At 37.0% G+C, this 23,573-nt stretch overlaps 1 long non-coding RNA gene across 1 annotated transcript; it reads left to right on the forward strand.

The window, feature by feature from the left end:
- The first annotated feature begins 20,890 nt into the window (after positions 1 to 20,890).
- Positions 20,891 to 22,959, forward strand: LOC132633917 (uncharacterized). The gene is made up of 3 exons (XR_009579932.1): positions 20,891 to 21,238; positions 21,736 to 21,784; positions 22,655 to 22,959. It is a non-coding gene; the product is annotated as an uncharacterized LOC132633917 (long non-coding RNA).
- Positions 22,960 to 23,573: the final 614 nt, after the last annotated feature.

Here is a 23,573-nt window from a genome sequence, read left to right on the forward strand (position 1 = left end):
TCATATCAGATGGCCAAATCAGATCATAGCATATCAGAATGTGTGTACATGGCACAACATACTCCAAAACCCATGTACATATATACCTGCCCCCTCACATCGAGGCACGGCGAACAATGCAGTGGAATACGCTTGACAACATATCCTGGCCTGGGCTCAGTGTGGGAAACATTGAGGCATCCACGAATGGAGTAGTGAGAGACTAAATGCAATAAAAATATCATAGATTTCCAGAGACTCAATGAGGCATATCGAATGACAAATCAAATCAATGAAGTCGGACGGAATCATAGCAAGTGTATGTCATATGTCATAATGAGTTACGGAAGAATAGTCCTCCTGAAATCTTTTTCATGTTCCAAAATAGCTTACCAAACTCGAGGGAGTCCGTAAACGATTTTCCTTAGTAGTTGAAAGGATAGTTAAAACATTTTATATTATATTGTTCGAAAATAAGGCAATAGTACAATAAGAGAGCAAAGCGGGAATAGTGGAGCTAAACGTAATACAAAATATCGTACCTTTACGGAGACTCAATATAGTATCCAGAATAAGTATCATTAGTAGTTGGAAAAGTAGTTAAGACGTTTCCTTAAAAATTGCTTGAAATCAAGTTACAAAGGACCATAAGGGTAAAATCGGAAATAGTGGGCCCGCCTCGGGACAAACAAGGCGACGGGCTCAATTTGCGTATTTCAAACTTATGGGGTCACCTATAGAGGTCTTAGGGATGTTCCATAACTTTCTAGGCAGTTTGGAGAAGTTTGCATAATTTTTCAATAAAGTATACTTAAAGGGGTCAATCCTATTGAACGAAAAAGTGATAATTTCAAACGCGGATTCCGACGGGCAGATTATCTTTCGAGGCCCGAATCCGCTCCTAGTATACCTAGGGCATGCCAAAAGAAGGATCGGGGTAGCTTCACATACCTTTTACGCACTTTACGCCTTTCCAAGTTCACTTCCCGCTTCGTCCAAAATCTGCAAATGGTCACATTTACCAAATGTTAACCATAAGGCTTTAGGCTTAAATCTAAAGTCAACACTTTTCTACAAAAATTTGGGCAGCATTCCCCCTATACATATAGCATCCCCGAGAATTCAACTCGGCCAAAATAATCAACAACAACCCAACAACAACACTAACAACAATAACCATAACTACAAAACACACAATATGGCACAACTAGCCTTCTTTCCGACATAATACGATAACTTTCATTCCGACTTCGCACTTCCAAACTAAGCTCAATATTTTCATATTCATCATTAATCAAGACCATTACAATGCCATTTAGAATCATCTCATATCATTTCTACAAAATATTCACGAGATATACAAAATATACAAACTTTCCGCCAAAGTCATAATTCATTCAAAACTTCTAATCTTTAACATACTTATTCATAACATGTTTCCCTCTTTCAAGTTCATCAACAATCATCACAATTTGCATCTTAACAACTTCATTTCCATAATGTCGTAAATCATACTAAAACGACATAAACTTCTACATTCCATTTCAATGCAAACTTGCATCATTTTATCTTTATTTACATTGCAAGCATCACAACAACATAACTAACATGTTAAACCAAAGTAATTCATTCTCATTCCAACTTCAAATACCACACGGCCAACCTATACATTCCCAACTTCAACCAAATTTATTCCACTTTCATTCTCAATATGAATTCCATCCTACACACAACTAGAATGCAACATAAATTCAATTCATATTGTCTATACATTAACACACACACACGGCCACATGTTCATAGGCATACCCACTTTGCAAACTTCCATATTTATATGATTTTTACTCATTTCCACATACTACAACATAAACAAACCTTCATAACATAATGATAAGGGATTAATTCTTACCTTTTCCTCCTTAGTTCTTCACTTAACCAAGGTGTCAAATTGATGAAGCAAGGGCTCTATACTCCCAAATAATTGCACCAAGTTGTAGAGGGCCCTTAATATAGTAGGAAAACCACAAACAAAAATTTTTGGGGGAAGATTTTGAGGAGTGATTTTTGGGTTCTCATGGCCGAATGGCCTTCTTATTTTGCTCCTCTTGTTCTTGTTTTTCTCCTTCTCTATTTCTTGAAGCTTCTTATGGATAAGTGATCCCTTTATAATTAATTAGCACATGGAAAATATCCATTATTTTTGGTGGACTTGGGCCTAAATTTTTCATTTTTATTTTGAGCCCAATGACTTATGGATCACATTTTGTAATTCCCGAAACTAATTTCCAAAATTCCAATTTTGCCCTTGGCCTTCCTCCGCACTTCCGCAATAATATCCTTTCATAAACAACCCTTGTGTTAAGTAAAATCAATTATGACCTTATTCCTTACAAGTCAAGATTACTTCCAATTTTCCAAACGTGTGAAAACGCGGGATATAACAATTTCGAATTAGGTTTAATCTTGAGTTGTTTTAGCAATTGAATAGTGGGTTTGCTCACCTAGAGAGTGAATTGCATATTCCATCTTCCAATTTCCCATTTTAACCTTGTGGGTCCGTTTCTGCAATTTCATGAGTTAGAATTTGACCTAACTAGAAGTCTAGTAATATGGGTATCGTTCTTCTTGATTTCTAATATAGAACTCGAATATGATTCAACTTTGAGTATTTGGAGGGGCAAAGAAAGGGTAAGGCTAAGGTTTGACGGTTCGTGGCTCCAGATTGACTTTCCAAGTAGGTTATGACTTACCTTTTTAGTTAGACTCGGTTAGTGAATTATATGTAGAGTTAGTGATTGTTGGAGAAAGCATGTAAATCTTCGGGTATGAAGTTTGGTATGGAATACTTAGGTTGGTATTGTTGTTGACTATGGCTTGCCGCCTTATTGTGTTCTATTGAGCTGTTGCCTTATTCTGATTTGTTGGCTTGTCGCCACGTGTTGATTCTAGAATTGATGTTTAGTGATTGCCCTATGATTTCAGAGAGCATATTTATCATTGTTGAGGTTATTGGAAAGGAAAGTAAGTTTATGATATTGATATTGCGATTGAGCTATGTGTCCATGTGTGGCACGATTGATTCTTATATTCTTGTTGGCATTGTTATCATGCATATCCTAGAATGAAGTTCTTCTCCTCTCCTCATCCTACTAAGTCAAGGTAAACCTATTCCAAGCCATTTCAAGCATTTCTAACATACATACATGAATTTTAAGCCAAATCCATAGTTTTTAACCTAGGGTTTTCAAGAAACATCTCAAGGTTCAAGCTTTTGGATTTCTTCTTCAGGATACAAACTTTGTTGCATGTTTTAGAGCGATTAAGACATGTAGGGCTTCTATCCACGTGTGGGAACATCACCGTTCTTCCCCACTCTACGTTCATCCATGAAAATACGAAGTTCCACAAACCTTGGGTTTCTACTCTAATTCATGATTACCCTAAGTTACATGTACCATGACATACCATGTTCGTATTAATAATTTGTTATTATATTCTTGATTTTTCATTTTGGTTATTGGGAATCCGTCCGCTATCCATGAACACCCATGCTTTGCATTCCATGAGTTCTTAAATGCAAGATATGAACTAATATGCTTATTTTCATGAAAATCTACATGCTTTCCATGTTTTCATACAAGTTTATACTATATACTTACATTCATGTTATATTATACCCACAAATCATGTATACAAGTCATACTTACAAGTTATGTTATACAAACCATGGGCTCAGATGCTACCTATATCCATGTTCATGTTTTTGGGAGGAGCATAGGTTTACCGAGAAGTCTTAGACAGCCTGAAACTACGTATGCCAATGTAGGGTAAGGGTCGATCAGCCCATGTCACACCCCGACCAAGGGAATGACGGAAAGCGACCTCTAGGTCGGATGCCACCTGGCATGACCATAATCCTGACAAACTATACCTTTGTCCCTCGTGATACGATTTACATGGGCTAAAGAAAACACCTGCTCACAGAAAAGGCCCAACTTGGCTACCATGCACGGAAAATATATATATATATATATATGTATGTAAGTATTTCGGACTTCAACTTCGTATTTAAAATTTCTTAAAGAATCTTTCTGAATTCAGCCGGGTGAGCTTGGGGCCCCATCGTCACGGAAACAAATAAATATATATATATGTATGTATATATATATATATATATATATATATATATATATATATATATATATATATATATATATATATATATATATATATATATATATATATATATATATATATATATATATTATGTATGTGTTTCGGACTTCAACTTCGGATTTAAAATTTCTTAAAGAATCTTTCTGAATTCAGCCGGGTGAGCTTGGGGCCCCATCGTCACGTGAAAATTTCAGAAGAGTCTTTGTATTATTGTCCTTGTTTGTACTGTAGTTGCTTTATTAAAGCTACTTTATCAAAGTTGTCTTCATCCGTCTTTGTTGCTTTCTTTAACGAATCTACTTTTTCTCTGTCTTAGCTTGTCATGATTATATGTCTATCATCCCTTCTACATGTCAAGATTGTGGAGTGCAACAGAATCAAAACTCATTCCCGAATCGACATCATTTGGGTCTTGTGAATCTTGGAATGCACTATTTTGAAAATCTACCATATATCTTTCAAGATCTGAACTATGTACTGGAGACATACTTGGATTTAGAGATAGTTCTGGGCTGAGATTTTTAATTATGTGCTTGTCTTGATTCTCTTTTTCTTGAAAAAACTTTTCTAGTGTCTGTTTTACTATATCTTCTATTTTTTCATTTTTTTTTCTTTTTTGACAATAAATCTTTCATTTTTGAACAACCTTCATCTTCACTTTTTGGCAAAGTGACAGTCATTAACGAATTTCATAAGTTTTTACCGGCTACTGTTTGAATCGGACTAGCTGTATCTCTATCCGATACAGTGGATTTTACTGCATTCATTGGGGAATGCACACCTATCTCATCCATTTTGTCTTGAGCTGGAAAACTCTGCAATTGAACCAATTCAAATTTTACCGCTTGGAGTCTGTGTTCTAGCATTCTTAGTTGCTCCATGAGTCTTGGTTTTTCTTGGATCAGTGTCTCATTTTTCTGGTTTAGCCTCTTGAATGCCTCAGTCATGGAAGAACAGTGGTCACAAAAAATTACTTTGTCCGTGTCCTTTTGGATATTATATTGAGGAACTTTGTCTGGATTTTGTCTTAGTGCTGGAGAAATATAATAATTTGGACCCAGTATTCCCCTAGCATAGTCTAATGCCTTAGTAAAATCATGAAAACCTTTGAAAAGTGGTTTTTCCATGTCTTTTATTGAATCTATAACTTCAGGCTAAATTTGAAAAATTCCATTTGTCTTGCCATGTATACAACATAATATTTAAATTTTTTGTCTTGATTCTTGTCTGTAAAATACTGGCATAGAACATTTAAAGTTGCTAATTATTATTCCATTTTGTACAAATAGTCTAAATACCGTCTATAAATGTCCTAGATGTTCTTTAATATCTTTACTGAATACTAATATATCATCTACATATACTAATACAAACCTTTTTGTATTCTCTGAATGTACTATCCATTTTTCGTTGGAAAATTGGTGGAGCTGTTTTTAATCCAAATGGCATTACTAACCATTCAAAATGTCCTTCGGGATAGGTGAATGCGGTCCATTCTATACTATCTTCATGCATTTTTACTTGCCAATATCTTGATTTAAAGTCAAATTTACTAAATATTTTTTCCTTGTATTCTATTTATTAATTCTATTTTATCTGGTAATTTATCCATCAGTTCTAGTATTATCATTGAGTCTTTTATAATTTATCACCATTCTAGCTTTTCCTCTTACTATCTCACTATGGTTTCTTACCATAAATGCTGCAGATCTATGTTTAGAAGTAAATCTCCTTATTACTCCTAGATTCATTAATTCTTTAATTTGTATCTTAAAATCTTCTAAGTCCTGATTTGTAGCTTCTATGGAAGCCGTTTTGATTACATAATCTGGGTTTATTATGTCTAATATACATACAACCTTGTTATTTCCCAATGTTTTAAAGGTTTTTCTCCTATTATTTCTATATCATCTAATATTTTTACTATCTTATCTACATATTTTTGGTTTTTTTATTACTCCTATTCTTTCTATTCATGTTTTGAAATTATATAATTCTTTTTCTACATCTATTAAAGTATAGTCTTTTTCTAATACATCTTCATTTTCTAATATATCGTTATTTTCATTTTCATCTAGAATTAAATTCTTTGATTTTATTTTTTCTTTACAACATGTGTTAGTTCCTTCACAGTCTTTATAGTAACTATCTTTTTTCTTTTGCAGGTTTACCTGGTCTGCAATCTGAATTTTCTTATGTCTTATTCTAGTTTCAGCTTTAATAGTTTGCACTGGTGTATGAGTGATATTTTTCAAAAAAATCACCCCATCTCTTGTAATCATACAACTGCCATTATTATGTAACATGAAATCTAGTCCTATGACAAAGTCTACATTTATATCTAAATCTCTTACCCATATTTTATCCATTTTATAACTAGGCTTGTAAAATTTTGAGCATGTATTTACAAAGCTAATGTATGATTTATGAACATAATGTCTATATATATTATGTGCTCTTTCCATTTGCATAGCTGCAACTGGTTTTTCTAGATTTTTTATTAAGTTTGGTGGAACTACTCTTTTATTTATTATACACTTTGCGCATCCCGAATCTACCAATGCTAGTGTCTTTATTTCATAGTCATCTATTTTGACTCTTGCAAGTATCTTTATTGTTCCTAATTTCTTATCTTCATTACATACTAATGCCTCATAATGTTCTACGCTCATTAATTCTTCTTGATCATCTTCTGGTATTGGCTTAAGAGGTCTAATTATTGGTCTTGTGTTAAATGGAACTATTTCTTCAGTTTCTTCACATTCTTCTCTTTGTTTTCCTTTTTCTAATTTTTGCAGTCTTCTTTCTAATTCATTTATTCTTGTTTCTAATGTCATTACTCTTAGATTTATGGTAGGATCATTTATTTCTTTATGTTTTTCTCCTTTGTTTATCTTTGTATCAAATTCTTTTTCTATGCACATAATACATCCTTCTACATAACATGTTTTACATTTAACCCTTTTATCTTTACTAGGGTATCATTTACAAAAGAAACATGCATTACTGTCTAATCCTTTATTTCTTTCAAATTCATGACTACAGTCTTCCTAGATATTTGCTAATGTGCTTGCTTGGATTGCTTCTAAATCTAATTTCTCTAATCCTATTTCATTTATTAGTTCTTCTTTTTCTTCAGAATCTGATGAGTCTATTTTAGCTTTTTCCTTGGCATCTACACTTACTATAGAATATATACTTTCATTATCAAACATGTATTCATCCACATTTATTAAAGTTTCTTGAATATCTTCTATTAATTGAGAATTTCTTGTTTTATTGTTTATTCTTTTTAGGCATGTATTAACTAAATGTTCTACACTTCCACAAGTAAAACACTCTAATCTATTCTTGTAATTTCTTTCTGTTCTATATTTTCTAACATGTCTATTTCTATCTAAATAAGGATTTTTAGCTGATGACTTTCTAAGATAATATTTCTTTTTTATTATAGCTTCTATTGTATTGTGGTCTATGCTTTTTATATTTTTTCTTTCTATAATTATCCTTATCATAGCTTTGAGTTGTGTATACTACATTTTTACAAAAACTCATTTCATTTTGTTTTAATTGTTTCTGTATTTGTATATGCATACATTTTTCATGTAGTATTTCCATTATATGTTGTATTTTATGTCCTATTGACCATCTTGCATTAGGATGTTGTGTTACTCCTTCTCATTTATACCATCTATCTTCTATTTCTCTTCCTAAATCTCCTGGTAATTTGTTAAATAACGTTTTACCGAAGTCTTGATCAAAAGCATTTCCGCTACTAGTGCACTAATAAAAATAGTCATTTAAAAATTTCTTAATATGAAACCAACTACTTATACTTAATTTTTCTAGTTTTATTACTGCATTTCTTTGTAAGGTTAATAATTCACTATTTGGATCTTCTCCTGTAATTAAAGTATGTACCTTATTTGTAACATTATAGGGGTTTGCTCCCAAGGCTACTAAGGCTTGAAATTTTGACTTATATGCTTCCCATAATCTTTTTGTTGATTCTCCTAAGAAAGTCTCTAGATAGTTATACATTGTTTCGGCATCTGAATCAGTATAGTTTTTTATATAATCTGCTACTGCTATTCCTTTCCAAAGGTCTATTACGGAGTTCCACATTTGTGGATCGTGGGCTGTTATATTTAATATTTTACCTTTACTACCTCCTTCTTGCAAACTAATCGGTTCTTCTATAGGCATTCTTTTTCCTGATGGTTTTACGTTTTCTGTTGATACTTCTTCTATTCTAAAAACTCTTCTTCTAGGCACATTTCCTGTGCTAGTATCTACCGTAAATGGTTGTTCAGTCGTTCTTTGAAATGGGTTGGAACAGGTTTATTCCATTAATTCTTTTTGACTTATATTGATTCTAATTCTATTTCGTCATCACTTTCTTGTATTTCAGCTAAAGTTTTATCAAAATTGTCTGATTTCTTTTGTGAAATGCTCTCTACTTTGTATTCCATATTATTAGTTTTGTATTCACATGTTTTAAAATGTTTTATAGTTTCTTCTAATGTTAAATTTCCTATTTTACATCCTTTACATTTGAAATTCATATTTTTGTCCTTTTTATGAATTTCTATTTATTTTTCTATGGCTATGTCTACTTCAAAGTCTTCTTGTATTATTTTTATGTTCATACCCGTAAAATTAGTATCTTTATCATCTTCTAATGTACTTTCTTCATCTAAATCTCATTGGGTAGTGTAGTTATAGTCTGTGAATCTTATAGAAGTTTCTCCTCTAGAATCAGTATACATTAAATGGGATTCTGGTTTTAATATCTTTTTCTTATTAAAATCTTCTAAATTCCATTCTAATCCTGCGTATTCTTCAGGGTTTATTTTTATGGGTTTTATTAACTTTATTCCACTATTTCCCATTACTTCTACTACATCATCTACTTTAATCTTGAATTTAGTATAACTATTATTTTCCATCTTTCCTAAAAATCCTACGCACATTAATAAAATATTCCCATTACTCAGTTCTTCATATCCTTTAGTCTGCATTCCTATCTTAATATGTTTTCCAAATTCTGTTAAATTTATTATAAAGTCTGGGCTTATATAAAAAATTCCTTCATTATTTGTCATATCTACTTCTGTTAATCCTATTATTGACTTCTTTAAGTCTCACCACTTATCATCATAAATTACTACTAGTACTTTTGTTCCTAGATTCTTTCTAGTTATTCCTTTTAGTCCTATTGCAATTAATCCCATATGCATTAAACTTCGTCTAGTATTTTTTATTTGTCTTACAGATTCTAAATTAATTACGTTCATTGTTGTAACACTATTATCTATGGCTGATAATTGTTCTTCTCTATAATGTCTATATATGTTATATCCCGTATTTTGCGTATTCGGATGATTCAAGACAATTGCAAGAAGTTAAGGACAAGGCTATATTTTGATCTTCTTTAATACACAAGTTGTTTATAAAAAATTTTGAAGTGGAAATATTAAGAAAGGCTAGGGGAAAAAAGGGAAATTCACAAGATGATTTATGGTAATATTGAGGAAGGCTAAGGGCAAATTTGGAATTAGGAAAATAATTTTTCATGAATTACAAAAAAATAAAAAAAATAATGGTCTTGAATGAATGGGCCATGTGGCCGTCCAAGTTTGGGGTGGGCCTTGGCCCACATGGATCAATTACACATGTGTATATTAGAAGACTAAGTAGTCATACTTTCATATCCATCCTTAGAAATTTCAAGAAACTTGGAGAGAAAAAAGAAGGAGGCCATTCGGCCAAAGGAACGAAAAATTGAAGCCCTCAAATCTTGATCAAAAAAAATTATTTTCTTCTAGCTAAACAACCAATTGGAAGGTCCCTAGCAAAGTGAAGTGGTCATTGAAGCAAGAAAAACATCTATTCTTGCAAGCTACAAATCCTAGCCAAGTGAGAAGTTAAGGGAAAAAGGTAAGGTTTAATCCTCTTCTTATATGTTATGGATGATTGTGTATGTTGTAGTATGTAAAAGTGGATAAAATTCATGAAAATATGGATGTTATATGTGGCCGTGTATATGTAGTGTGTGGCCGTGTAGGTATGGTGTGGTGTGGAAGAGAATGAATCAATTTTTCTTAGTATTTTCGTTGTTGTTGTAATGGAATCAATGATAAAAATGAAAGTTTAATGATCCTAGTTGAAGTTTTAAGTGTTGGAGAGTTGTTTAGAAGCTAAGGTGATGTTAAAAACCATTTTTTGCATTTATGGAAAATAATGTTGGTAGTGTGTGAATTGTTGGTGTAGTTCAAGAATTTGAAAGGAGGAAATATGGTGTTATTGTCCTTGTTGCATTTGGAATGTTTCGGGTGGAGTGACATATTGGTTAGATTCCTTTGAATATTGTGCGGAGTGTTGAATTGTTCTTGAATATTGTTTGAATGGTTTCGGATTAGTACTTGAATATGTGGGCAATTATGAATTGAACATAAATGAAACGCCATCGAAGTTTGTAGAAAGACGTTGCTAACGTTAGTATGCTTTTTGAATTGATTGTGGATATTGTTAGAATAACTGTTGGTATTGTTGTTGATAATTTGGCCGAGTTAAATTCTAGGATTTGTTGTTGACGATTTGGCCGAGTTGGATTCTCGGGGATAGTTGTATTTACAGGGGAAATGCTGCCGAAATTTCTGTAAATGAAGTGTTGATTGAAGATTGAACTTCTAAGTATCTATAGCTAATGTTTGGTATACATTAATATTGTTGTAGATCTTGCGAAGCCAAAGACTTAAGTTCGGATTAGCGTAGGAAGCGGGCAAGGTATGTAAGGCTTACCCTTTCTTTCTTTTGGCATGATCCTTGTGAAACAAACAGACGATATGTATACGATTCCAAAGAAACTCCTATTCGTAGTGCTACTAGGATGGCTAACGTTCTTGATTTCCATAAGCTATTTCATATGGTTTTGATGGGTATCTATGATGTCTGAAGTTCTATTTGATATGTTCCCGAATGGCATTCGAGAGACAATTGATATGACAAATGTCTTGATTCTCAAATGATAGCACGTTTGATTATTCCATTGAGTCTTTGATATATTTTGACACGTACATATGGTTCAAAAAGTTCTATTTTGATTTGATCCATAGCGATTCGAAAGGTAATTGATATGATTATTGCTTTGATTTTTCAAAAATAGCTTCTGAAAAGTTCGTAGAAGGTTGTGTACTAAAACGTCCATAACCTTTGCATACTAACTCGGATTGACTTGAAACGTGTTTATGACCCTCAAGTGTCGATTTATGTACGTACCCAACGAGTCTTAAAATTTGTTTTATATGCATATAGTTTCTCACTACTCTGCTCGTGCACGCCTCAATATGTCCTTCACTGAGTCCCGGGCCAGGATATGTTATCGTGCGCACTCCACTGCATTGTTCACCGCGTCCCTTGTTAGAGGGTCGGGATCTGTTATATGCATATATGTTTTGAAGTCTGATGTGGTATATGCATTCTGAAGTATGATGTGTTCTGATGTGTGATGTGTTCTGGAGTATGATGTGTTACGAAGTTAGTCACTATTCCGAAGTATGATGTGTTATGGCGCCAGTGATGGGGTGGCGACCATGTTCGGTTCACCGAGTCCTATAACGGGCCGGATATGACATGCATGATTTGTGTCTGAAAGGTAAACATTTTGATATTCTGGATGATTTGCTCATTTTCCGTACTATTTCTGGCATATGACATCGGCATACCTGATTTGTGGTTTGGAAATAAGCATCTTTGGCATTCTGGATAATGTACTTACTTTTTATAATGCTTGTTCTGGTTATGGTTCTGTTTTCTATATTCCATGCCTTACATACTCAGTACATATTCCGTACTGACCCCCTTTCTTCGGGGGCTGCGTTTCATGCCCGCAGGTACAGACGTTCACGTGAGTGACCCGACAGCTTAGGCCATCTATTTGCTGCTTTGGAGTGCTCTCTTGTTCTGGAGCCTACATTTTGGTACAGACTCTTCCGTTGTATATATGTATGTATATATTCAGGGGTACGGCGGGGCCCTGTCCCGTCATATGATTCTATTGTCTTTGTTAGAGGCCTGTAGACATGTGTGTGGGTCATGGGTCGTTTTGTCCGGTTATGTTAATATGGTTTAGGTCTGACATTTCCCTACACTATGATAACCCGATCGGTTTATATGCGATATTATAAGTAATGATCTAGATGATATATTGCCTGGTATGTGTGGAAGTCCCTAATATGCTAAACGTAAGTAGATTTTGGCTAGAAGACATGTACGGGTGTCCATCTCGGACACTAGTCCTGGCCTACGGGGCTGGGTCGTGACAAAAGTGGTATCAGAGCGGTTCGTCCTCGGAATGTCTACAGGCCGTGTCTAGAAGAGTCCTTTTTATCGGTGTGTGGTGCACCACATCTATAAACAGGAGGCTACAGGACATTTTGGATGTCACCCTTCCTTCGATCTTAGATCGTGCGATAGAGCTGTATTATTAGGATAGTTTCTTTCTAACAGATTGTTATGCTTACAGTGATGCCTCCGAAAAAGGCGATAGCTGCCCAAAAGGGCAAAGCAGTAGCAGGAGAGACCAGTCACGCTCAGAGAGTTACTCGGGCCCGTGCTCAGACTATGCCCGAGATTATGCCCCAGTCAGCGGGCTCTGCTACGCCATCATCATCAGAGGAGCCTGGAGTAGCAGCCGCTGCCGCTGTGGATCAGGAAGCGGCTCCACCATTATCTCCAGAGGCTCCAGCGCCCGAGCCACCAGCTCCTCAGCCAGGAGCAGAGGACAGGGCGATGAGAGATGTGTACAGTTGTTGACTAGATTAGTAACGGGGCAGGCTCGCAGGCGCGGGCTAGGGGGTGATGATGTGAACCGACATGACAGCTTAAGGGTTCATGACTTTTTGACTTGTAATCCCCCAGAGTTCTCCGGGTCATAGCCCGAGGAGGATCCCCAGGACTTTATTCGACAGATGCAGCGTACGCTGAGGTTAGTCAGAGCTTCCGAGACTGAGTCTGTCGAGCTGGCTTCATATCGATTATGTGATGTAGCGGTTAATTGGTATGAGTCCTGGGAACTGTCTAGGGGTGAGGATGCTCCCCCAGCGGTGTGGGCTGAGTTTACAGAGGCCTTTCTTGGTCACTTCCTGCCTCCCGAGGCGCGGCGAGCTAGGGTTGACAGATTTCTACAGTTGAGACAGAGGGGCAGAAGTGTTCGGGAGTACAGTTTAGAGTTCGACTCTTTGGCTAGATATGCACCCACTATTGTAGCCGATATGACTGACAGGATGCACCGATATGTGATGGGATTGGATCATTATATGGTGGATAGCTGTATGGCGGTGGCATCTCAGCCTGGGATGGATATTGCTCGTGTGCAGGCGTACGCACAAGGAATGGAGGATCGGCATAGAGGGCGCCAGCCCGATAGAGATCATGATAGGAGGCAGCCCAAGAGGGCTAGATCAGCTGGTTATTCTGGGGAGTTTCGAGGCGGGCCTCCTCAGCAGCAGCATAGCGGATATCTTTCGCAGCCAGCCTGCAGTACGCCTCCACAGTTCACGGGTAGGCGATTCGATAGTACTGGGCACACAGGAGCAGGCCCGAGTTCTAGGGCCTCGGGTTCGCAGGTGAGCAGAGGTTCCAGTCAGACAAAGCCACCCATGCCTCGGTGTTCCCACTGTGGGAAGCCTCACCTAGGGGAGTGTAATCGTGCTACAGGTGCCTGTTTTTCTTGTGGCCGTCAGGGCCATGTCATGAGGGAGTGCCCATTTTGGGGTGGTCCAGGTGGTTCAGCTCAGCTCACTGGGTCAGTTGCTGGCTCATCTTCCTCTTCTGTAGCCATGCGCCCTACGGAGCGGGGTATGCCGACACCAGCCGGCCGCGGTAGAGGTCGTGGCGGAGCTCCCGGTTCTAGCGGTCCTTCGAACCGCATATAAGCTTTGGCCAGCCGACAGGACCAGGAGGCGTCACCAGACATGGTTACAGGTATATTATTAATCTACTCCCGAGATGTACATACTTTGATAGATCCAGGCTCTATTTTTATCATATATTTTCTTCCCCCCGGTTGCTAGTGGAATTGGGATAAAACCCGAATTGATAGAACCGTTTGAGGTAGTCATACATACAGACAAAAAGTGAACATTGGGGATTTAAAAGGTTAACACGGTAATTGTATAATCAGAAAAGTAAAAGACCCTCTCTAGATCGGAGTGAGATACGTTACGAGAACCTTTTGGAAGTTGTTAAGGCCCCGACTTTCCCTAGATTACGTGATAAAGGTCATACGGGGAAGTGGATGCAATTATACCAGCATTAACGCATCTAAATGCATTAAAGTTTCGAGGTTAAGCGTGCTAGGGTGAGAGAAATTTTGGGATGGGTGACCCCCTGGGAAGTGTACTAAAAGTTCCATAAATGTAGATATAAGAGACGGATGTGAAAGTTGGGTAACCTAAAGGAAATTAGAATATGCGGAGTGGTTAGAAATCTTAAAGAAGTTGGGTAGGCTAAGGCGGACTAGACCGGTACAGAGAAAGAAAGCGCGTCATAGCTCTAGAATCAGAGTAAGTTTGAATAGTGTTTGGAAATATTCTGTAAGCGAAATGGTAATAAATATCTGTGTATGCATATGATATCTCATTTATGACTGTATCGATCGATAGGTGAAACCTAGCAACCAGTGTTGCGACGTATGGAAGACATTAACTGAACGGAATTCAAGAGACGAAGCGAAAGATATGATACAGATGTTATGAAATAGAATGATACTGATTCCACTACTAGTCAAGGCTGGAAAGTCCTAATACAGCGATATCTGGGAGCAGAAAGAAAGTGAGTACGTGAAGGGTGAGGAACTTCGAAGTATCAGAAGTGTCAGAGGAAAAGAATATGGGGAAGTAAATCCTCAGGAGAGCCGACGGGCAAAGCATGAAACTATTTGCTTAGAAATTTGAAGGACAAGTCTGTAAAAGAATTAGAATGTGATAGTATGGAAAAAAAGAAGAACAGACCTGAGGAAGGTTAACGGTGAAGATAGGACGAGCATATGGGAGTACGGAGGATACTTTAATGAGTTGGTGATAGGAAACTGATTACTTATCAGAGGAAGGACTAAGATAATGAGTTGGCGCAGTTGACTAAAAAAACCCGTGATATGGAATGAGGATTCATGTGAAGACCGAGAGGTTCGATTATACAAAGAAATAGGATGAAAGATACGGAACGGGCACGAAGGAAAGGACAACTTGGCCGAATCCTCTATCGTGGAAGGATATAATTACTAAAGGATGAATGCGTAGCCATATCGATATGGTTGCTTCGAACATAGAGAAGCCTTCCTGGAGGGTGACTTAAGAATGGAACCGATTCGCGCATATAAAAGAATATCTTACGAACTTCAGAGCCAATGCTACAAACAACAAGAGAAGAAAGCTATTCCCTAAGAAAGATTAAGGATACTGATGGTTTGATTGAAGGAAAGAGAGAGTGGTTAGGAAGAAGGTAACTGGAAATGGTTACGCATCAAAAGGGTAATGACACTGTGAGACATGAAGGACCGGGGTGTGTCAAAATAAAAAGAAATAAACGTCGGAAATGGATGCCCTTATAAGTATTCCGATTAAATACGAGAACATAGTTAGCAAGGAGATAGACAGGACAGACTCCGCGATGAAGGAATTTCAATTGTAAGAAGATCGCGGAAAGCGATGGTTACTTAAAGGGCATAGGCGTATTTAGACCCTCTTAATAAAAGGGGGGAGAACATGCTAGACTTAAAATGAACTATGACAATTCAAGCCCCAGAAAAGGAGGCTTATTAGCTCGGGGCCAGAGTTCGGGGTATATTGGCATATCGTGAAGGTTACGAAAAGACGTAGAAATGAATTGGCAATAAGTGTACCATGAGATAGATATAGGGAGAAAATATGGAAGGCGCCTGGAGAGGTCAACAAATATAAAAAGGACAGCCGAGACAGCACCATATGAGGCTCAGTGTGGCAGGAAGTGCAAATTACCGATCGGTTAGTTCGATGTCGATGGAACTAAGTTAATCGGCCCAGATATAATTCAGCAGGCAGTTGATAAAGAAGGACCCATTCAAAAACGGTTACGGGCAGCCCAGAGTCGACGGAAATCATACGCCGATAATCGAAGTCGACATTTGGAGTTCCAGGCTGGCAATTAGGTATTTCTGAACGGGTCACCCATGAAGGGTGTAGTGAGATTTGACAAGAAGGGAAAGTTCAGTCCAAGGTATATTAGATCTTATCAGATTGTCCGCAAGGTAAGCAAGGCCGCCTATGAATTAGACCTACCATCCGATTTAGAAGCAGTGCATCCAGTCTTCCACGTGTCTATGTCTCGGAAATGCATTGATGACCCTTCCAGAGTGGTTTCCATAGATGATATCCAGACGACCTGAGAAGCCGAAAGAAGAGAGGAAGGGGAAGTATCCCTAATTATTTCCTACACCTACAAGCAATAAAAGCTTCTAAAATGGATATGTTAAATGACCGTATGTGACGACTATAAAGGAGACCTCCCCGAAGTATTACAATACCCCATGAGGCCAGTTCAACATTCGAGGACGAATGTTCTAAAGGGCGGGGGGGGGGGGGGAGAGAATGTTATATCCCGTATTTTGCGTATTCGGATGATTCAAGACAATTGCAAGAAGTTAAGGACAAGGCTATATTTTGATCTTGTTTAATACACAAGTTGTTTATAAAAAATTTTGAAGTGGAAATATTAAGAAAGGCTAGGGGCAAAAACAGAAATTCACAAAATGGTTCATGGTAATATTGAGGAAGGCTAAGGGCAAATTTGGAATTAGGAAAATAATTTTTCATAAATTACAAAAAAAAAATAATGGTCTTGAATTAATGGGCCATGTGGTCGTCCAAGTTGGGGGTGGGCCTTGGCCCACATGGATCAATTACACATGTGTATATTAGAAGACCAAGTAGTCATACTTTCATATCCATCCTTAGAAATTTCAAGAAACTTGGAGAGAAAAGAGAAGGAGGCCATTCGGCCAAAGGAAAGAAAAATTGAAGCCCTCAAATCTTGACAAAAAAAATTATTTTCTTCAAGCTAAACAACCAATTGCAAGGTCCCTAGAAAAGTGAAGTAGTCATTGGAGCAAGAAAAACATCTATTCTTGCAAGCTACAAATCCTAGCCAAGTGAGAAGTTAAGGGAAAAAGGTAAGGTTTAATCCTCTTCTTATATGTTATGGATGATTGTGTATGTTGTAGTATGTAAAAGTGGATGAAATTCATGAAAATATGGATGTTATGTGTGGCCGTGTATATGTAGTGTTTGGCCATGTAGGTATGGTGTGGTGTGGAAGAATTAATCAATTTTTCTTAGTATTTTGGTTGTTGTTGTAATGGAATCTATGATAAAAATGAAAGTTTAATGATCCTAGTTGAAGTTGTAAGTGTTGGAGAGTTGTTTAGAAGCTAAGGTGATGTTAAAAACCATTTCTTGTATTTATGGAAAATAATGTTGGTAGTGTGTGAAATGTTGGTGTAGTTCATGAATTTGAGAGGGGGAAATGTGGTGTTATTGTCCTTGTTGCATTTGAAATGTTTCGGGTGGAGTGACATATTGGTTATATTCCTTTGAATATTGTGCAGAGTGTTGAAGTGTTCTTGAATATTGTTTGAATGGTTTCGGATTAGTACTTGAATATGTGGGCAATTATGAATTGAGCATAAATGAAACGCCGTCGATGTTTGTAGAAAGAAGTTGCTAACGTTAGTATGCTTTTTGAATTGATTGTGGATATTGTTAGAATAACTGTTGGTATTGTTGTTGATAATTTTACCGAGTTAAATTCTAGGATTTGTTGTTGACGATTTGGCCGAGTTGGATTCTCGGGGATAGTTGTATTAACAAGAGAAATGCTGCCGAAATTTATGTAAATGAAGTGTTGATTGAAGATTGAACTTCTAAGTATCTATAGCTAATGTTTGGTATACATTAGTATTGTTGTAGATCTTGCGAAGCCAAAGACTTAAGTTCGGATTAGCGTAGGAAGCGGGCAAGGTATGTAAGGCTTACCCTTTCTTTCTTTTGGCATGATCCTTGTGAAACAAACAGACGATATGTATATGATTCCAAAGAAACTCCTATTCGTAGAGCCACTAGGATGGCTAACGTTCTTGATTTCCATAAGCTATTTCATATGGTTTTGATGTGTATCTATGATGTCCGAAGTTCTATTTGATATGTTCCCGAATGGCATTCGAGAGACAATTGATATGACTAATGTCTTGATTTTCAAATGATAGCACGTTTGATTATTCCATTGAGTCTTTGATATATTTTGACACGTACATATGGTTCCAAAAGTTCTATTTTGATTTGATCCATAGCGATTCGAAAGGTAATTGATATGATTATTTCTTTGATTTTTTCAAAAATAGCTTCTGAAATGTTCGTAAAAGGTTTTGTACTAAAACGTCCATAACTTTTGCATACTAACTCGGATTAACTTGAAACGTGTTTATGACCCTCAAGTGTCGATTTATGTACGTACCCATCGAGTCTTAAAATTTATTTTATATGCATATAGTTTCTCACTACTCTGCTCGTGCACGCCTCAATATGTCCTTCACTGAATTCCGGGCCAGGATATGTTATCGTGCGCACTCCACTGCATTGTTGACCGCGTCCCTTGTTAGAGGGCCGGGATCTGTTATATGCATATACGTTTTGAAGTCTGATGTGGTATATGCATTCTGAAGTATGATGTGTTCTGACGTGTGATGTGTTCTGGAGTATAATGTGTTACAGAGTTATTCCCTATTCCGAAGTATGATGTGTTATGGCGCCAGTGATGGGGTGGCGACCATGTTCTGTTCACCGAGTCCTATAACGGGCCGGATATGACATGCATGATTTGTGTCTGAAAGGTAAACATTTTGATATTCTGGATGATTTGCTCAGTTTCCGTACTATTTCATGCATATGACATCGGCATACCTGATTTGTGTTTTGGAAATATGCATCTTTGGCATTCTGGATAATGTACTTACTTTTTATAATGCTTGTTCCGGTTATGGTTCTATTTTCTATATTCCATGTCTTACATACTCAATACATATTCCGTACTGACCCCCTTTCTTCGGGGGCTGCGTTTCATGCCCGCAGGTACAGACGTTCACGTGAGTGACCCGACACATTAGGCCATCTATCTGCTGCTTTGGAGTGCTCCCTTGTTCTGGAGCCTACATTTTGGTACAGACTCTTCCGTTGTATATATGTATGTATATATTCAGGGGTACGGCGGGGCCCTGTCCCGTCATATGATTCTGTTGTCTTTGTTAGAGGCCTGTAGACATGTATGTGGGTCATGGGTCGTTTTGTCCGGTTATGTTAATATGGTTTATGTCTGACATTTCCCTACACTATGATAACCCGATCGGTTTATATACGATATTATAAGTAATGATCTAGATGATATATTGCCTGGTATGTGTGGAAGTCCGTAATATGCTAAACGTAAGTAGATTTTGGCTAGAAGACATGTACGGGTGTCCATCTCGGACACTAGTCATGGCCTACGGGGCTGGGTCGTGACAATATAGTTATGCTGTACTAAAAAAATGTCCTATATTATAGTAAATCTTTGGATTAAGTAGTCTTAATTGGTTCTGCTGAAAAATTTGTATATCTCTGTCTATATCTATTACCTCGTCTAATTGTTGATTTTCTTCTGGTCTTCTTCTATTTAGAATGTCTGACAAAAGTTATTACCTATTCTATTATCTGAAAAACTTACTCGGGGTCTTTTTGATCCTTGTGATCCTTCTTCGTTTCTCGATCTAACTGAAAGAAGGTTCATTTTTGTGTTTTTCTAACTATTTTAGCTTTTTCTTTTTGGGGTGTTATTTCTACTCTTTTTAACTGTTCTATTAATTCGCCCATTTCTGTATTTCTTGGAGTTTCTATAGTAGTTTTATCCTTAATTATTTTTGTTACATCCCGTATTCTCATGCGTTGGAAAATGTGCGAGTTAAATGATATTAGTAATGGACACGAGGCTATTCCCCAAGCTTATATGTGGTTAAAGTGATGGTACGCATGTATCGTAAGGATTTGAAGTTAAACCAATCAAAGAAAATAAAGTTTCATCGAGGTTCGAAATTTATTTGAATGAAATACGGTCCAAGCTATAATATCTCGTATTTTGGACTAGAAAATTGGACCGTTCAACATGAGCAAATTTACCCGAGTCCGGAGGATTTGGTTATATTCAAGCATGAAAATCAAGAACTCGGTGTATACAAGGACCGAAGCCCCGAAATGATTTAAGATAAAAAAAATGGGGCGACGATGATTGCAAATAATATTTTATGTGTGGTAAATGAGGCTATGGACTATGTTATACTACATGATTATAATAACGAGTATATGAAGTGTGTTAGAAGTGATCAATATTGAGCGAACTGAGATTAGAAAATTAATTATGTGGGTAATTAATTAAATACCGGGATAAAGTGGGAGAGTAAGGAATTGATTGTGATTTCAATTATGATTAAATGGATAAAGGGCCTTGGGGGACTGCCACACGGCAGTAGCTAAGCTAAAAGTGGCATTGAGGGTGAGATAGTGAGTCATTGTACTTAAAGGGTGTAATTGACATGTGTAAAGTGGGACTATGTCCAATTTGGAACTATCCCAAAAGGGAAACGTAGGTGGCACTTTCAGAATGAATCAACTAGCTAATTAATGCAAGAAAGATGGCCCCGCTGTCCACTAATGAAAAAAAATATATCCTCTTTTTGGTTCATTAAATCGTGAGTATGTTTTACAAATTAGCAAATGAAGTGTAGAGGAAATTTTGGGGCAGCAGCTAATTTATATAGCTACATCGTGATTAAGAATAATAGGGGCAGAAACATACTAGTACATTGAGTGTTTGGAAGTTTAAGCAAACAACGTTATTCGATTCTTTTACGGATTTTGTACATCGCTTCAATCTCGTTGTTCCGCTTTGTGGTGCTGTTGAATCCGGGCTTTCTTTGATGTGAAGTAAGGTGGAAGAAGATTATTTCTTGGAATATAAGGTAAGAATTCTCCTCTGCTAGGTATATTTAAATTCGTCCAGGTTATGGCTGAATTGTGGTATGAGAAATATAGAAGTTATATCAGAAATTAGAAAAATTATTATTGTTATCGTGTGGGCTATTTGGTAATTATTATGAGTTATTTTGTCAGCTGGAATATCATGGGGATTGGCTGTAGTTGTTGTTGTTGTTGTTGTTGTGTTTGTTGTTATACTATGTATATACGAAAATAAAGAAGTGTATACAAGCATCGGTGTAGGAATGTATATTGGGCTGTTTTGGAGGTGATTTAAGAATGGATTTGATTCTATTTGGATATGTGTTTGTTGATATCGTTATTGGTATTGTGATTGGTATTTTGGATAAATTGGAATCATAAGGATTATTAAGTTTTTAAGGAAGATGCTACCCGAATATCGTTAGATTTCTAAGTAATTAAGGATTTGTTTGAAAGAGTATCCTAATTTGATTATTGGCATATTTGGTATTGTTTGTAGATTGGTGAAACCCGAGACCTAAGTTATGGTTAACTTGAGAAGCGACAAGGTATGTAAGGCTAACCCTTCTTTCTTTTGGCACGTCTTAGATGTAAGTGATGAATGATATAAACTTTGGGGTAACTCTATTCATAGGTTCCAAATGTGATTCATGATTATTGTGCTATTCATTCTATATGTATTCCATATGATACCATTCTTAGACGAGTAAGGTCTAAATGTTCTTGTGATGGTTTATTAGTATTGTACTCCTATTCTTTTCCGAAGGGAACACCCATAAGGTGCCAGTTGAGTTGTGTATATGGTTTTACTAATGATTTCGAGGAAATTAGTTTTATACTAAAGGAAACATAAAGTTAGACTTTCAAAACCACTCCGAAGGGGGTGCGAGATTTTACTATTTAGATTTTCAAAACCACTCCGAAAGGGGTGCGAGATTTTACTATTTCATTTCATTTACGATTTATGTTTACATTCCATAGCATCATCTCTTTGTATGGGTATTTGTGGATTAAGTTGTGTTGACATGGTTGTGATATTTAGCCGGAAGCGGCTGCCCGAAGGGGCCATTATTATTAAGCCGGAAGCGGCTGCCCGAAGGGGCCATCATTATTAAGCCGGAAGCGGCTGCCCGAAGGGGCCATTATCATTAAGCCGGAAGCGGCTGTCCGAAGGGACTATTCTGTTAACATGTTGGAAGCGGCATGTGTATTAGATTGCATTATTTACTTAAAGATTGTTTTGAGACTTCGTGTGTGCATTTATATTTATTCCAGCGAAGGCTGCAGGTATTAAGCTAGATTGTGATTTCTTCTCTCCTAAATCAAATTATGATTTTGATTTGTTACCACCTTACATACTCAGTACATTGTTCGTACTGACGTCCTTTTGCCTGGGGACGCTGCGTTCATGTCCGCAGCCCCAGATTGTTTGGCAGGTTAAGGATATAGCTAGAATGCTTGGACGTCAGCTGGGATTGCCAAGTTCCACCTCATTCTGGAGCTGTGCTGAGTCATGTATATATATGCATAATTATGGGTATGTCAGGGCCCTGTCCTGACTCATAACGTTCAGATCACTTTTTAGAGACTTCTGCCGACAGTGTCTTGTGGTATGTTTGTCGAGATGTCGACAAAGTGATGTCAGTTGAGTCATTTGTGGTTTTTAAACAAGTATGTATTTTAGATGATTTCAATTGGTTTAAAGTACTTATTTTATTGAAAGTTTTCACAATCGTTATGAAGAAAATGATTTCTATTTGGAAAAGTTTCATCTTTTTAAAAGTTTTTAAAATGACAGGTTTTGATAGAGCGAATGTCTAAGGGTTCGCTCGACTCTGATGAGAGTCGGGTGCCCGTCATGCCCTACCGTTGTTAGGGTGTGACAGAGTGGTATCAGAGCAGTTTGTTCTAGGGGTTGTCTGAAAAGTCGTGTCAGGTAGAGTCTTGTTCATGGGTGTGTTGTCGACCACACTTATGAACATGAGGCTACAGGGCATCTAGGATGGTTTCCCTTCATTTAGATTATAGATTGTGCTATAGAGCTGTGTTATAGACCTTAAATCCTTGCCACTAACTTTAAGATTTGAATTTTGATTAAGTGATTGCAAAATGCAACTATGATTGCGAAATTAGAATTGCTCGTAAGAAAGGTAAGTTCTCTGGTGATTAATGATTGCTATTTGAGGTAAGTGCTGCAGGTTAAGGATTGCAGTAAGAAAGGTGTGCTTCTTATCCAATTGAGGATGCCATTTGTGAAGAGCATTTGTGTCACGACCCAGCTAGGGGCCGCGATGGGTACCCGGAGCTAGTTACCGAGCACCGCTCACTCTACTACTT

Source organism: Lycium barbarum, chromosome 3 (assembly GCF_019175385.1).
Source record: "Lycium barbarum isolate Lr01 chromosome 3, ASM1917538v2, whole genome shotgun sequence".
NCBI classification, from domain to species: domain Eukaryota; kingdom Viridiplantae; phylum Streptophyta; class Magnoliopsida; order Solanales; family Solanaceae; genus Lycium; species Lycium barbarum.